The sequence below is a fragment of the Helianthus annuus genome, chromosome 10 (genome assembly GCF_002127325.2).
Source record: "Helianthus annuus cultivar XRQ/B chromosome 10, HanXRQr2.0-SUNRISE, whole genome shotgun sequence".
NCBI classification, from domain to species: domain Eukaryota; kingdom Viridiplantae; phylum Streptophyta; class Magnoliopsida; order Asterales; family Asteraceae; genus Helianthus; species Helianthus annuus.
The window spans coordinates 112,743,059-112,759,859 of record NC_035442.2 but is presented as its reverse complement, the minus strand read 5'-3'; positions in this window follow the sequence as shown (position 1 = coordinate 112,759,859).

Genomic DNA, 16,801 nt, shown 5'->3' with positions numbered 1-16,801 from the left:
GTTTGGATAGTCGCCAGTGAGGGCCATACTCCAGTTTACATACGATCCTTGGGCTTGTCCCCAGTTATCCTTCAGGCTTCTCCCCAGTGATCCTTTGGGCTTGTCCCCAGTTATCCTTCGGGCTTGTCCCCGGTGATCCTTTGGGCTTGTCCCCAGTTATCCTTCGGGCTTGTCCCCGGTGATCCTTTGGGCTTGTCCCCAGTTATCCTTTGGGCATGTCCCCAGTTACTAACTTATCTATGATATTGGCTTAGTCCCAAGTTATATTCTATTTTCAGGTTTTCAAAGATAAACAATTAAGGATCCTCAATCCTTATTACCCATTAAAGTTCTTCCTATGGTTATCCTGGTTAAAGGTTAGGATCCTAACTTGGATTCTCGGGTATGATCCTTAACTGTTTTGATTACATTCATTATTTTGAATAACCCTTACACTTTGACAACTGAACCTATGATCCTTAAAATTAACTACTTTTTGGAAGTTTTCGACTATAGGATATTTGATCGTGGATCATATCCTAAATTTCTTAAACATAATTTGCTTAACCTTTCTTACTTAGACAAGTATAAATCAAAACAATTGAAAGTTCAAAAGATATACAAGGATAACATCACAGGATAAGTCAAAAGTTAAAAGTTTTATTCATTAAATATTTAACCCCTTTTTAAAGTTGTCAAAACTGCCAACCCACGTTTCTACCAGCAAAACGTGGCCCGTCCACATGGGTTGGCAAAGGGTGTCCATTGTTCATGCGGTCATAGCAAGCGCAGGAAATTAAAGGCGGCAGGATCACAATGGCTTCATCCCCCAAACAGAGGATCCCTCCACCATATGTAATCCTACCTATTGTTCACAGGATCCTAGATCCTCAACCCTAACCCTATTGTTCAAATACAGACCATAATTGTTTTAAAACATCACAACCACCAAACAAAAAAAATTGGGCTCCGGCTAAGTCTCGAAATTTCCATCATTGCCCAATCCTGCAGCTCAATCCTTCGCTGCACCATCACCACCGGCTCCACTTGCCTCTCCACCATGATCCTTGCCAGCGCCTCCACCCTTAAGCATCGGGATCTCCTCAGCCTCTTCATCATCCTCCAGCTGTGCCAGCCTCGCCTTCCAGCCATCCACGTCCCATGTGCTCCTGTCGAAAGCAGGATCCTGAGCCTCCATAGCCATTTGCAGCTGGATCTTGTACATAGCTATTGCAGCAGAGACCTTGGCATCTTGGGTGATCTCATGCTTCTCATAGTCAAAGTTGATCAGCATCTTGGCAGCATCATCCTTGGTGGCTCGAAGCTCCTTCTCAAGATCAGCTATCTTGAGATCCTTCAACACCCCAACCTGTTGAAGGTCAGCAATCTGGCGATCCTGATCCTCAACGTGGCCAACATATGTCTCTACCTCAGCAAATTTTTGCAAGGAAGACAAGGAATGATCTCAAAAATCAAGTGATCCTTAGACTAGCAGGATACACAAGCAGGACAGTGATCCTTACCTCGTTGATGTAATCCAGACACTGTTGGCGGAGCAGGGGCAGACCTTGCAAATCCTCAGAGGCCTTTCTCTTCTTGCTTCCTTTTCCTCTGATAGGTGCTTTAGGGGCTGAAGCAGTTGGGCTAGCAGCAGGAGTCTTCTTCCTTGAGGATTTGACATTAGCAAGATCATCGATGCCGAACTTCGAAGCAGACTTAGAGGATTTTCCAGCGCCTGCACAACCAAAACAAGATAAGTATCTTAATTTTATTTGACTCCCATTATATAAATACTCCTTAAAAGAGGATACTTACTTGACATTGTGACAGAAGCAGAGGATACTTCCTGAGAATCCTGGCTGGTGACCTGGAAAGTTCTTATTTCAGGATCAAGCTTCCTAAATGCCAAGAGTCTCTCTTTTGCAGCAGGAGTCAACTTAAGATGAGAAACGGATATAGCTGCACAATAAGGAAACAAAAGAATGTCAGTGATCCTTATGCTAAATGATAAGTTCTATGGTGATCCTTCCAGGATCCTCTATCCTACCATGGGTAGCCCACTTCTTGGGCAGATCCCTCCCATCAGGGATGGTATCTCTCCTCACAAAAAAGAACCGCCGCTTCCAGTTCATGTCATTTTTGGTAACTTTGAGAACAGGGTGCTCTTCTCCAGCCTTTCGTTTGAACAAATATCGGTGGGATCCAAAAATTGTGAGATCATACATCTCAGCCAGCTCCGCCATACCCAGATCAATTCCTTCTTGTTCGATGATCCTTTCAAGGGTGTATAAAACCCTCCAAATCATCGGCATAGCCTGGATATAGCAGATGCCGGTAAGAAAGAAAAAGGACTCGGTGAACTAAGGGAAAGGATATGAGTATCCTATCATGAAAGGAGTGACCCGGAAAGCAACCCAAGTCTCAGAGATGTAATCGCTCAGAGCGGTAGGGCTAAAAGATTTAAAGAGGGTGTTCGCCGGAAAACAATGACGAATTTTGTCAACTTGAGAATCAGTAAAACAACACCTCTCGGTGGGAATATCCTTGATGATCCCTTGACCCTTCAAGGGGCTGTTATTCTTAGGATCCTTGCTGGGAGAGTTCCGGAGCAACATATTGAACGAAATAAGAAAAACAGAGCAAGCAAGAGAGAAGGTGAAGGGGAATACCTGTTCAATCCTCTGGTCGTGGTTTTAAAGGGAAGAGTCCTTGAATTTAAATGCAAACGATCATATCCCTATTTCTATTTATAATGATGATTTGTGCAGGGCTGTCACCTCCATGACGTCAGATCGCAACGAATAGTTCATTCTTAACGGCTATATATCCGTTGAGTTAGTTATTGATAAGATCCGGCAAAATATAACTCGTTAATATTATATAATTACTCCTTATATTTTGGGGGCAATTGTTAGGGCAGGATTTTAATGACCTGTGATCCTTACATGATATCCTAACAAGTGATCCTTGTTTCTTTGGCAGATAGTGATCCTCAGAAGAGCTTCAGGATCAGGATCATGGATCATCCTAAGGATCCTCATACTAACGATTGCTCTCTTTGAATTTAATGTTGTTTTGCAGGGATTACGAGTTGGACCTGGTCTTGGCAACGTTATTAAGGAATCTTTCACGTAAATCTCGCACATACATCACCGGAAATAGACGTTGTGGAGAATATGGAAACTTAGCACAAATAACGGGCAATTAGTTAGGCTAAATTTATTCTATTTCTAAAGGGGTAACGAGCTAGTAGTTAGGTGACTTGCCTAAAATTCAACCACACACGCTTATATAAATGGCACTCTACAGCATTCGGAAGACACAACACATTTCTCACACGCTCTAGCATACGATACTATAGTGATCCTTGTACCTAGCTCGTTACCATCCAAAGTTGTAAACATTGTTTGTTATATTGAAGTTTGGTGATCGGTAGTTTCCATCACCCGAGGTTTTTTATGCCGGAGATCATTCATTGATCAAGGGCTTTTTCCTCGTATAAATCCTTGTGTCACTTGTGCAATTTTCATTTAAGTGATCCTTATCTTTGTTCATCATATCAAGCATCATTCCCCATTTACAAAGAGTTTGGTTGCATAATCCTGGTGTGATTTTTGACCAAAACACCCCTAAACCCTGCATAGCATACATTAACTTAGGTATATTAACAGAAAAGCAGTATTCAGATAAGTCAGGATATTCTTCAGGATCCTCATCTTCAACAGCATTCACTTTCTTGTTATCATTTCTGCCATATGGCTTGGAGCGATATGGCTTATATGAGGTTTCTGATTTCCTGTTAGTTGATTCATAGGTTGAGGTAGAATTCATCCTCTCCTACATCTTCTTGTCATCTTCCAAACGGATATATCTCAAAGCCCTGTTACGAGCTTCGTCCAGATTCCTGCAGGGATTCATTACAAGATCTTGATAAAACTGAGAATCCTTTTGTAACCCCATCTTAAAAGCTTGCACAGCTGTTGCAACATCAAGATGTGGGATATCCAAGGATTCTCGACTAAATTTGTTCACATAATCCCTCAAGGATTCCTGAGGCCCTTGAGTTATCCTGTAAAGATCACTGGTTAGTTTCTCAAAACTCCGACTACAAGAAAATTGACTGTTAAATAAATTACCCAAATGAGCAAACGAAGTAATTGAGTGAGGAGGAACGTTTAACAGGCATTTTAAGGCTGATCCTGTCAGAGTAGAACCAAATCCCTTGCATAAGCATGCTTCCTTGAGCTCCGGAGGGATAGGGTTAATCTCCATTCTTTCCCTATACTGGGCAATATGCTCTTCAGGATCCGTAGTCCCATCATATAGCTTCATGTTGGGAGTTTGAAATCTTTTTGGGATTTCAGCATCACAGATAGGATATGCAAAGCGGGATATCCTGTGGCTGTCTTGGGATACTTCCGAAATTGGCTGGACCACTCCAGGTACACTGGATATCATGTCCTTCAAATTCTGGAGCTCCCTGGTAAATGTTGACGTCATACCTGCATCCTGCAAAGAGCCATTGTTGTTAGTAGCAAGAGTATTATTATTTGACACATTACCGTTCTGAGGATTTTGGCCATATCCTGAAGCATATCCTGAACTTCTCACAGTCGATATCCTGACCGAAGAGGGTATCTCAGGGGTATGATTCTGAGAATGGCTTGAGACGATATTCCCCCTATAATCCTCAGTGTAAACTGCGGAACTGAAGTTCAAAGCCCTGGGCTGTATAGGAGTGACAGTTTCCTCAACAGGTCTGCTCGAGCTAGCTTTTAAGAGTTGTATTTCTCTTAACAGCATTTGATTAGTCTCCTGTTGCTGCCTCATTTGTTCCTGCACATTTCCAAATAAAGTCAAAATTTCATCGTTAGAGGCTAAAATGGGAGCAGATCCCTGGACACTCCGAGTAGGGATAACATCTTGAGATTGTGAAGAAAACGGCATCCTTGGAGGAGGTGGTGGAAGCACCGAACCAGTAGTAGCAGAGGTCGTAGCAGACATAGTGGAAGAGCTCATGTTTGAACTGGAGGCCATTGTAAACAATGTGGCAAAAAATTTTGAAAATAGAAAACCGATTAATGGTTTTACAAAGATTTTTAGTAAAAGTAGCACCACTTGCCCCACGTTGGGCGCCAAATTGTTTTGGTCAAAAATTACCTAAGCAATTAAGTGATCAAATTAGTTAGGTGAGGTAGTGTGCTAAAATTATATGTGAAAAATGTATTGGCCAAATTAGATATGAAAACAGTTTCAGGATACAGCCCGGGATATAGAGCTGTATCAATGATCAAACAATGAGCAAAAAAGTAAAGGTTGACACGTGATGTACGAGGAAAGCCCTTGATCAATCTAGATCGCCGGCATAAAACCTCGAGAACTGACAATCGCAGCTGCCTTGTTCTTCTTATTGCTTCAAATATCAGGATACAGTGCAGGATGTGGTGCGGATCGACTATGTGTTACAATGTAATTTGAATACAAGTGTTTGAGTGTGGTGTTTGCGGTGAGCTAGAGAGTAAAAGTGTTCGAGAGTGTAAATGTAAAATTGCGTGCCTTAAACTGATCCGCCCCCATCTATTTATAGTAAAGATAATGTAACAAACTATCCTAAACTTCCGGGATCCAGCGAATATTCCCACTCGAACGTTGAGGACCAAGTCTTTCGGGTTCAACGGCTTCCTTATAACAAATACGCCCGAGTCTTGAGGAGAAGAAGTCCTGATGACCGTTAGTAACTTATAGCCATTAACCTGCACGTGTTTAATTCACTCAACTTTAGGATATCGCCCAGGATGTTAACAATATCCCCGTCCAGTATCCTGATCACAAATAAACAATTAAAAGCGGGATATTAGTCAAGATATGTATACTCAGAAAATGACCCATAACAATTACTACACTAGTAGGGAGTGTAGGGAGGTGAGGATCATAAAACTGCGTCACTAGGTGATAGTTATAGTGACCGGAAGTGCCTAAAATACACTTTAATTACAAAATTCTGCACTACATACAAAAATTCAGCTTTTAGCATAACTAGTAAAGTGCAAAAATTTGGTAAAATAGTCCTAGACACTTTCCAAAGTGTCGGGAATTTAATGTGTCAATAAAAATAATATAAATGAAACTTTGTAGCTTTACTTAGCACTTTAACGGATCAACATCCAACCGAACAACCGAACTTTACCCGGAACATAAAAAAATATTGCCAAAGACATTGTTTTTACTTTTCTGAGCTAGTTAGGTTCCCCGAACACCCTAACAGTCTTTATATTAAATAACACACTTAACATACTAACTAAACCATTTGATTTCAACTAGATCCTAACTTAACCATTACACCCCAACCCTTACCCCCCTCATTGGCGACGGTCACAAGGGTGGGACACACCCTTGTGTTTTCCTTGATTATTTTATTGTTTTTTGTTGAATATCTAGTGAACATTATACATGTTGGGTAATATGAGAACTTGGATTATATATACACCCACACGATAATCCATCTCTCACTTCAACACCCACACAACATCAACTTTCTCTCCTCCATAACCCCCCTCACGGCCGCCACCTTCAACCACCATCTCACCACCATCAACCTCTGTAAGGACCTTCAAAAAAATGTCCCTAACCAACCTATAGATGTAAACCCGGACCCCTAAAACCCTACTGTACATGAAAAACCAAGAAAAACAAGAAAATAGGGTTTAGGCGGGCCGCGTAAAGGATAGCTTAACCTTACGCGGGCCGCTACAACTTAATGAACAATCCGGATAAGTTTTAGGGTTCTAGGCGGGCCGCGTAAAACTTAAAGGATGTTTACGCGGGCCGCGTCAACTTGAAATTCATCTGGATAAGCATTCGGGCCACGTATAACCCCACTGTCCAACCTAAGCCCATGACCCATCAACCCTACGCCTAGGCTAGGTGGCTCGCGGGCCGCGTAAGTGATACCCTTAGGTTTACGCGGGCCGCGTAAAACCAAAATTCAGGCTATAAATAGCCTAGCTCAGGGGCTTTCATTCTGTTGTCGAAACACTTTCAATTATAACGAATTCTCACTGATTAAAGCTATAATTTCATAATAGCGAGGCGCTGCTACGATACCGGGCATAACTCGATCGCTATTACGATTCAACGTCCGATCGATTGAAACTATCCAACGAATGTTTAAGTGCTGCTCAAATTGGGTTTATACTTTGTTATTCGTCGTTAATTCGATGGATGTTTAAGTATCACACTTTGTCATTTGTTGTAAGGGTTTAATCTCGTGAATTGTCGTAAATGCTGTATTAGTTACTAACCCAGTTCGTGTGCATTGTTATTTAAATTAGGTTAAACAGGCTAATCAGTAGATTAAACTCTGCCCGTATAAATCTGCAAGGTGAGTCATTCTCTTTTTTATCAAATTATTTCGAAAACTCTATTTTCAAAGTTATAATTACAGGGATTAAGTCTTTGTAATCACCAAGTTACAACCGGTATGTGGGGTTTTGTATACATTACTTGATAACCGTCACCATTGGACAACGGGTTAGCCAAGGGGTGATATGACCATAGTTACAGACACCAAATTGGACAACGAGATAGCCAATAGGTGGTCGAGTGACAAATACCGTGGGTATGTGGTTGATAAACAGAAACATTGTAATCGCTCTTAATACTGTAAATTATAACAAAATGCCGTTTTAACAAAAGAGTGATTCACTCAGTATTTCCCGCGGACAAAACCTTTTTCAAACATGTTTCAGGTGATCTGATGTGATCCAAGAAAAGTGCCGTGAAGCACTACAAGCTTAAGGAAGTAGCTCAATATAAATAAATAAAGAAACATGTTTTGTGAAATAAAGATTTCCCAGTGAAATCACTTTATTGTAAATTACGGGGTTCTATCCCTAAATTATGTAATAAAGTAAACGGGCATTTTAGTATTAAAAGATCCTGTATTAAAGATTTCCGCTGTCGCCTAAATTAAATACCACTGGGTTCCTGTCCCGCGGCTCTGGACCGGGTCAAACTGGGGCTAGGGCCGTGACAGGAAAAGGTGGTATCAAAGCCACTGATTTAAGCTAATTAATTCAGCAAAATACTTAATTTTACTGATTGCCATTCTGTGATTATGTGTTTTATTAACTGACTATTTGTTAGTTACAGTATGGGTAAAAAAAGACTTTCGGCTATCTATCATAAATTAGATACTTCACCTAAAGAAAAAGGAACTTCCTCAAAATACCCAGCAGATATGGATGAATGAATATTTATCTGTAAAGCCTAGTTTGAAAAGCCACTTTCTCCCAATAAAAGAAGTTTGATTATTAGGAAAAGTCAGGAGAAAGGAAAGAAATCACAACCAAAGGAAGTAAGGTTTAATCTAGAAACCCAGGAAATAGGCAATAATCCACCTTGGGAAGACAAATGATGAAAAATTGGCAGATCTTTATATGTTAGCAACGGTAGCAGTAAATACCAACCTTTAAAAACTATCAGGATCTTGAATCAGTATTAGCACCTATATTATCTACAAGCCAGAAGCTCTAAAGAAAAGTTATCCCGTAAATAAATAAATCACGATAAAGCCTAGTGTGTTTCAAATTTCAGTTGTCCTTTGTATTAAATTAATCACCCGGTATGTAATAATACTTAAATGTTTATTTGTGAAATTTTGTTATAAAATTTTAACTTAGCATTTTTGTGCATTTTGCATATATGCTAAACAGCATGAATTAGTTATCTGAAGCCCTTCAGAATCTCAATCTCTATCCTGTACCAATAGAAGTTTCCAACTACTTCACTGGTTACATTGCTGATTTGGAGGAACCTATGGAATTTCAAGCTCCACCTCCGGAGAAAGCAAAGCCTAAGAAAAGAAGAAGATATGTAGGATGGAGGAAAGTGCGCAGAAGGAAACCAGCAACTAGGAAAATTCCCAAAATAGAAAATCCTATGGATAAAGAAAAAGGGATCGAGATCGGAGAGAGTTCTAGGCCAGCAGAGATAGAAATCGGGGAAAATGTTAGGCAAACAAAAATAGAAATCGGGGAAAGTTCTAAGCAAACTGAAGAATTTCCATTTCAGGTGGAATTAGATCATCTACTGGCAAGCTGTGATATCATTAGTGTTAGTGCACCTACGTCTGTCGACTACGTCTTCCATCGAGTCTTGAAGCTGAACAGATCGGAAATGGCACGGAATCCTAGAAATAGTGATTTGTATAGGATCGCTTATGTTTACATGATCTAGGACCGCTTATGTGTCAAGTCTAGTCTACGACCGCTCATATGAACGTTGTGTATGGACCGCTTTTCTGTCAATGTAGGACCGCTCATACGTACATGTACGTATGAGCGGACCAGAAGTCTATATATAGGTCCTAGGGGCGATCCAAAACAGTTAGTTGATGGTGTTTTGTTCCGGTACTCTGCCGAAGTGCTGTCAGATCGTGTAATTGTGTTCAATATCAATAAAATAGCAAGATTAAAGTGAATACAACTTGAATAGCACCGAATTATTAGTTTCCGCCTCTTAATTCGGATACGAACTTCTCTGAACGACTCAAACTGGTCCGAGAACGATCCTACAAGTGGTATCAGAGCTCAGGAGGAGGAGTTCTTGCCATTTTAGCTGCAATTCTTCTGATTTTCTACTCTTTCTTCACTTTTTCAAAATTTTTCACGGTAAAAACGGCTCAAAATCACACAGTGCACTCGGAATCATGATTTAACAAACCCTTGAAGTTTTCAGATCTAAAATCGACGTAGAAACTAAGGTTTTAGGTGGTTCGTTCTTTCGGATTCGCTCAAAAAGTGACGTAAGCATCAGGACCACTCCAAATTACGTGTCAGGACCGCTCCAAGGAACAGTTTTAGTGGGACCGCTCGAAAATTTCAACCTGGTCCGCTCATTTGACAGTTTTCTGGACCGCTCGAAAATACAAAGTCTGAACCGCTCGAAAGTACAACGTCAGAACCGCTCGAACTTACACTGTTGGTCCGCTCGAACGGACATTGTGCTTGGTCCGCTCCAAAAACAAAAAGTTGAACCGCTTATTCGGACAATTCATTAATTAGTCAGTTCGCTCGAACGGATACTGTCTGGTCCGCTTATTTGGTAAATTGGTTGGATCGCTTATTTGAACACATTATTCAAGTCCACTCGATCGGTTCGCCTTTTAGTCAGATCATTGGATTCGCTTGTTTGATCAATTAGTTGGGTCGCTCATTAAGACAGTGTATTCAGTTTGCTTATTTGGACTTTTGTGAACAGGGTGTTAAACTTTGGAAATTGTTGTGAATTTGTGAACAATTGTGAACAATGGATACTGAATTTTATAATGCTTTTGCAACCCCGACCTCGATTACTCAGAGTGCTTTGATTGAAAATGAAACCGGAACGTCTCAGAAACCACCGAAACTCATGGATATTGATGATTACAACGTGTGGTCGGAAAGATTCGGAAATTGGGTAGAAGCCTATCATCTTGATGCGTGGGAACACACCGAGGAACCATATGTTAAACCCACAAAGGACGATGTTGTGAATGGTACTGCGCTAACACTTAGAGAGATGAGTACTGCAGATAAAAAGAAATATCGAGATGAGAAATTGATGGTGAGTTTGCTTCAGCAAGCTATAACATGACGGAACTGCATATTCAATTTGGACAGAATTGGAAGCAAAGTTTATGGGAAGTGACGATATGTTAAAGAACAAAATGTCTCTCATGAAGAAGGAATTTGATTTTTTTCGGGGATTGAAAAATGAAACCACCAAACAAATTATTGATAGATATTGTAACTTGGTGAGAAATATGACAAAGTTAGGTATTAAGAAAGATACTGATGAATTAATTGAAAAACTTGCAGATGCGCTTTCATATGAAATCTGGGGAACATTTTTGATGATGTTGAAGTCCAACAAAGTGGAATATAAAAAGATGAAACTCGGAGACTTCATAAAGCATTTAGAAGCCCAAGAGATGGAACAGAGAAAGATCGCTAGGATGAAGAACTACGATGGAGAGCAGGATATCAGTCTATACTACAAGCATGGTGCTACTGATTCAACAAAGTTTTCTCCTAAGATCGAAACTGCTTACAGCGTTAAAGATTCTCCTAAAAAGAAGACATCTCAAGGATCAAGCAACAGCACAAGATTCTCATCTTTCGATCCTAATATCTCTGTAACAAAGAATGGTAGAAAACTTCAGTGTAACATTGTGTTAAGTCTTGAAAATGATCAAGACTACACTGAAGATATTGCAAAAAATCAAATGTCTTTGTTAGGGATGATTTTAGAGTCTTATAGTTGTTTTGTTGCAGGAAAGATCGGTAATCCAATGCTCACGAAAGAGGATTACGATCAAATTGATGCTGAGGAAATGGAATTGATGGATATAAAATGGTGTATGGCGAGTGTGATGAGACGCGCTGAGAAGTTTAAACAAATTACCGGCCGTGATGATTTTCGTGATGCAAACGTTTCAGCTTTAGGTTTTGATAAATCTAAAGTTACATGTTTTCGTTGTAGGGAGAAGGGGCATTTCAAGAGGGAATGCAAAAACCGTGAAGCTACCGGTGCCCAGAATCCTTTCGGAAACAATGATTATCACAAGAAGGCCATCTATCATCAAATCACTCAGCCAGCACAGCAGCATGCACAAACCGCTCATGGAAGAGATGTGGTTGATAAAAAGGCATGTGTTGTTAGTCAAGGAAAATATGATAATTTTACCTGGGAAAAGTATCTTCCGAAAGAAAGCAAAGTGTGTTTAGCTGAACAAGATGACGAGAAGATGGCTGAAGGATTTACTTGGGATGATTTTTGTCCAGATCAAGACTTTATGGCCAAAAATACTTCTCATGCTTTCTATGCTAATGCTTATGATTTGAAATGTGCAGAAAGATGCAGAAAAGTCATGGAAGCTGCTGAAGAGAGACAAAGAAAGAACAGAGAGGAGGCAGAAGAGGTAGAGAGATTGAAGGAAGAAGCGAAAGCTGAAAAACTGAGAAGAGCTAAAATTTTAAATTCAAGCAGGACAGTGAAAGAAGTTCCTGAATTTGAGATTAAAATGGATGCTGAACCGGTCATGGTCCAAGAAAAGTTCGTGAACTGTGATTCGCTGATTAAGCAGAACAATGAGTTGCTGCACAATATTCATCAGTTGAAAGAATCGTATGATACTATGAACAGAGAAATCAACAAATATACAGATTCTGATGGTGAACAAGCTGAAGCTATGAATACTTTGAAGATAGCTTATCTGAGACAGCTTGATACAGCGAACTATAACATAAAGAAATGTGCAGATCTCGAACTGGAATTGGCAACACAAAAGATAGAAACTGAGAAAGTCAAGAAATTATTAGATAGTTACTCATGTTCTACTTTTGTGGTTGACAGGATTTATCCGGTGGTAAAAGATTTGAAGACATTTAAAGAAAAGGAGACATCGGATGAAGAAAAGTGTGTGACAAATGAAGAAGAAAAATTGAAAGCTTCTAGTAAGAAACCAAGTGTATCCTACAATAGATGTCCGCCTCCGGTCGAAAATGGATATTCACCTCGAAATCCAAATTCAGAAAGAGTCAATAAAGCGATCAATTTGAAATGGGAGTCTGGGTCGTCGGATAACTTACCAGAAAGTATTGATGTCACATATACGTCATCAGACACTGATCATGAGTCAAAGTTGATAAAAAGTATGGTCGATCAGGTGTTAGACACAGATGACAATGAGAAATCAAAACCGAAGTCTAAACCCGAGTCAAAGTCTGGGTCCAGTGCGTCAAAGCCAACAGTCAAAAAGGACAAACGGGTTTATGATAAAGAGTTTTTACTTTCGAAATCTAATTTGAATGATGAATCAGTCAAAGTAGCATATACTTTGAAAGGTTCTGACAAATTATATTCAGATGAAAGTTTTCCAATAAGAAGTGTCAGACTTGAAATGATTCAAAAGGTTTTCAAAATAACAGAAATTAATATTTCTGAAATAAAAGATTTCAATCTTAATGGAAAACCTAAACAATACACTTCAAGAGATCAACAGAGAATCAACAAGAAAATGGGTTACAATTGTGGTTATAGTTTCCAAAAGAAACCAAACCATAATCGTAATTATAAAAAGAAAGGTCTTGGTTTTGTTCCACAGAAAAACTATAAAAATGAAAAAGTTTATAAACCAAAAACAATGTTTGTTGCAGGAAAAACAACAGAAGCTGAAAAAGAAAAATCATTCAGAAATCAGACGAATCAAGAATTCCTTGCCAAGAAGCAAGAGGATATGAAGAAGAAGGAAGATCCGAAGAAGGTTGAAAAGAGATCTTGTTTTCAGTGTAAAGTTGTGGGTCATGTTGCGAAAGATTGTCCGAAGACATTTCGACCAAAACAAGAAGGCTCAAGAAAAATGAAAGAAAAAGTTGTTGAAAAGACTGAACTGTCAACCCGGAAGTTTACTGGCTTTGAAAATTCGATTTTTGAAAAAGGAGAATGTTCAAAGAATGCTTCAAAAAGGAAAGAAAATGTGCCAAATCAGAAATGGGTTGTGAAAGGTTCAGGTAATTGTTCTGGTGATGAATCTGATTCCATAAAATCAGAGGAGCCACGTGTTGAGAAAAAGATTGAAAAGAAAGTTCCGAAAGTGGACGATGTGAATTTTCCGCCACTAAATGCTAAAAATTACAAATCTAAAATCGGAAAAGTTGAAATTTCAAATCAGTTTTATTCTGACAAAAAGAAAATTGATGTTGAAAAAACTTTTAACGGAAATGTAAAACGTATCTTTGGAAAAATGGTCAGTGGTAAGGCCCAAAGCATTCAGGATTTTTATGCTTCCAAAGGATGGGTTTACAGGTCGGTTGAAAGAAACAATGAAAACGATGAGGTTACACCCAAGGAAGGTCAGGCTTGGGTGGATATATTTTTTCAAGAATAAAATCCTGACTTGCCGGAGATCCCAAGATGGTATTGTGGATCATGAATCGGCATCTTTCTAAATATGTTTGTGAGGTTTTTGCAGGACTTGCCGGAACTCCCAGGTTTGTAAGCAAGGAGTATGAATCGGCACCTTGAGAATTCAACCAAAAGATGGTAATTGGTTGAAAAACAGGTTTGAAAAGCTTAATTGCTAAATCTACAAGTGGTTGTATGTTTGTGATTGTTATAAATGGTTCAGAATGAGAACTAGTTGTTCGTACAAGTGGTTAAATCAAGGTCATTAATTTGAACTTGATTTAATTATCATTCATAAAATTGGTAAACAATATGAAACAACTAAACTTATTTTACGAAAAAAACCATTCTGATTAAAACAAACTTAAGTGTTTTGAAATCATTATGGGAAAATAGTTTGTTGTGAGGGGGAGTTCTGATTGTTTAAGCCAAATGGATGGAGAATTGAGGTGTTTCGATATCAGTTGTCTTGTTCTGTACAGTTTGTTTTCAATTTTCTTTAGATATATTTGAATTTTAGGGGGAGTAAGAATTTTTAGAAAATCCAAAAACATCAGAAAATTTGAAAAAGACAAAAACATGATAAAATTGAAAAATGAGTTTTTGTTGCATAAAAGAGGAAATGATAGTACATCAGTGGACTATCACAGCACGCTAAAGAATTGTAAAGTCAAAATGGTATAAACAATCTTACTGCGGATGTGTCAGTAGATTTTCGCACATTTAGTAAATTGAAACGAGATATAAACCTAAATCAAACTTACTTAATTCGTGGGTAACTATTCTTGGATATATGGGTAACCCCCGAAATCTTGTTTGAAAGGTCCTGTATTCTGAGATACTAGGTCTTTATGCTCAGTGATATCTGGGGTATTATCCCGGGACTTCTGCTGTATGGAAATACTGACCTAGTCCCCGAATAGTACTTTCTGCTAAAAGCTTTGAAACACAAGCTCGCCCTCAGCAATCTGATTAAACAATAAAATTGATAATCTTTGCCGTTGTAATAAAAGATCCTCTAAAGGGGACCCACCAAAAAATCGAGCCGTCATCTCTCTGCTGAACGGAAGTTCTGACCTGAGCTCTCACGGTTTCGCATCTACCCCTTTACAGATATCATCTGTGGTATACTCACCTGTAAGACTGAATATTTGGGATCTGGATACGGGAGTATATTCAAGTGGAGTGATACACAATTAAGTTTAAGTCTTTAAAACATTAATTTCGCATCTCGAATCAGTTGAAATTTGTGTGAAAATTTAAGTGGACAATCATACTGACAATCTAGGTAAATTGTTTAGAACATAATATGTAATCAAGCTTAACGGTGTTTGTGATATGTTTCATAACTGATATGATCCTCCTGCACAAACTCACAAAAATATTGTTTGTAAATATTTAAATTTCTGCATTTACTTTTATTCAAAAATCCAAAAACATTTTTGGTGTGTTTTAGCATAAATTTTGAAAAAATCAAAAAGATCTGGAACCTGATGGGAGCCTGTTAACGATCTTAGAACCAGTGAAAGTTTGAATTCCAGACTACGATCCCAGTTGTGTGATAGGGGGAGTCTGAAAACACCGAGTCAATATTCAAGAGAGAAGAGTTTGTTGATGATGAAGATAGAGAATGAGGATTCTTGGAACGACAGATATTTCAGAGGCAGATTGTCGACTGATGAAGACTGTAGAGTGACATGTGCGAAGACTCTATAAACACTCCGTCAACATCCAAGGGGGAGTCTGTTAGTGCACCTACGTCTGTCGACTACGTCTTCCTTCGAGTCTTGAAGCTGAACAGATCGGAAATGGCACGGAATCCTAGAAATAGTGATTTGTATAGGATCGCTTATGTTTACATGATCTAGGACCGCTTATGTGTCAAGTCTAGTCTAGGACCGCTCATATGAACATTGTGTATGGACCGCTTTTCTGTCAATGTAGGACCGCTCATACGTACATGTACGTATGAGCGGACCAGAAAGTCTATATACAGGTCCTAGGGGCGATCCAAAACAGTTAGTTGATGGTGTTTTGTTCCGGTACTCTGCCGAAGTGCTGTCAGATCGTGTAATTGTGTTCAATATCAATAAAACAGCAAGATTAAAGTGAATACAGCTTGAATAGCACCGAATTATTAGTTTCCGCCTCTTAATTCGGATACGAACTTCTCTAAACGACTCAAACAGGTCCGAGAACGATCCTACAATTAGACCTATCACCAACAATCTTTACCCTTATCCTGCTGAAACCCAATTTCCAATGAACTCGGAACCAGCTATTCCAGACCCTCTAATCCACACCCAACCTTTAGGAGAAATGGACGAGTGGTGGACTAACGACTGGCAATTTCAAAACCTTCTTAATAACCCTTATGATTTTTTCCCTCAGTTCGACCCAGAACCTATACCAAACCCACCGATGAGTAATGAAAATTTAGCTGAACTCCGCCATTTTGGCGAAGAGCTGATAGGTACAGGGAATAGGATCCGGGAAATGGGAGAAAAAATCTCCTGGAAATACGACGAGAGGGAACGTCGCTACTAAAAATGCGAGCTGACAAAAGAATAGTGGGGATGGGAGGCTTTGTTTGTATAATAACAGTAGTAACAAATATATATATATATATATATATATATATATATATATATATATATATATAACTCTGTAAAATAAAAATAAAACTTCTGTAAAATAACAGTGTGTACGGATGCCTAATATAATCTATAAAAATGGAAGTCGAGAAATCGATAATTTTGGCTATACGTGTGTTGTAAAAATTTGTGTGCTTATGTGCAATTATTTTGTTATATTTAATTATTGATTATTTGACACTAATAATACTTATAATAATTACCAGATGGAAAATGCTGGT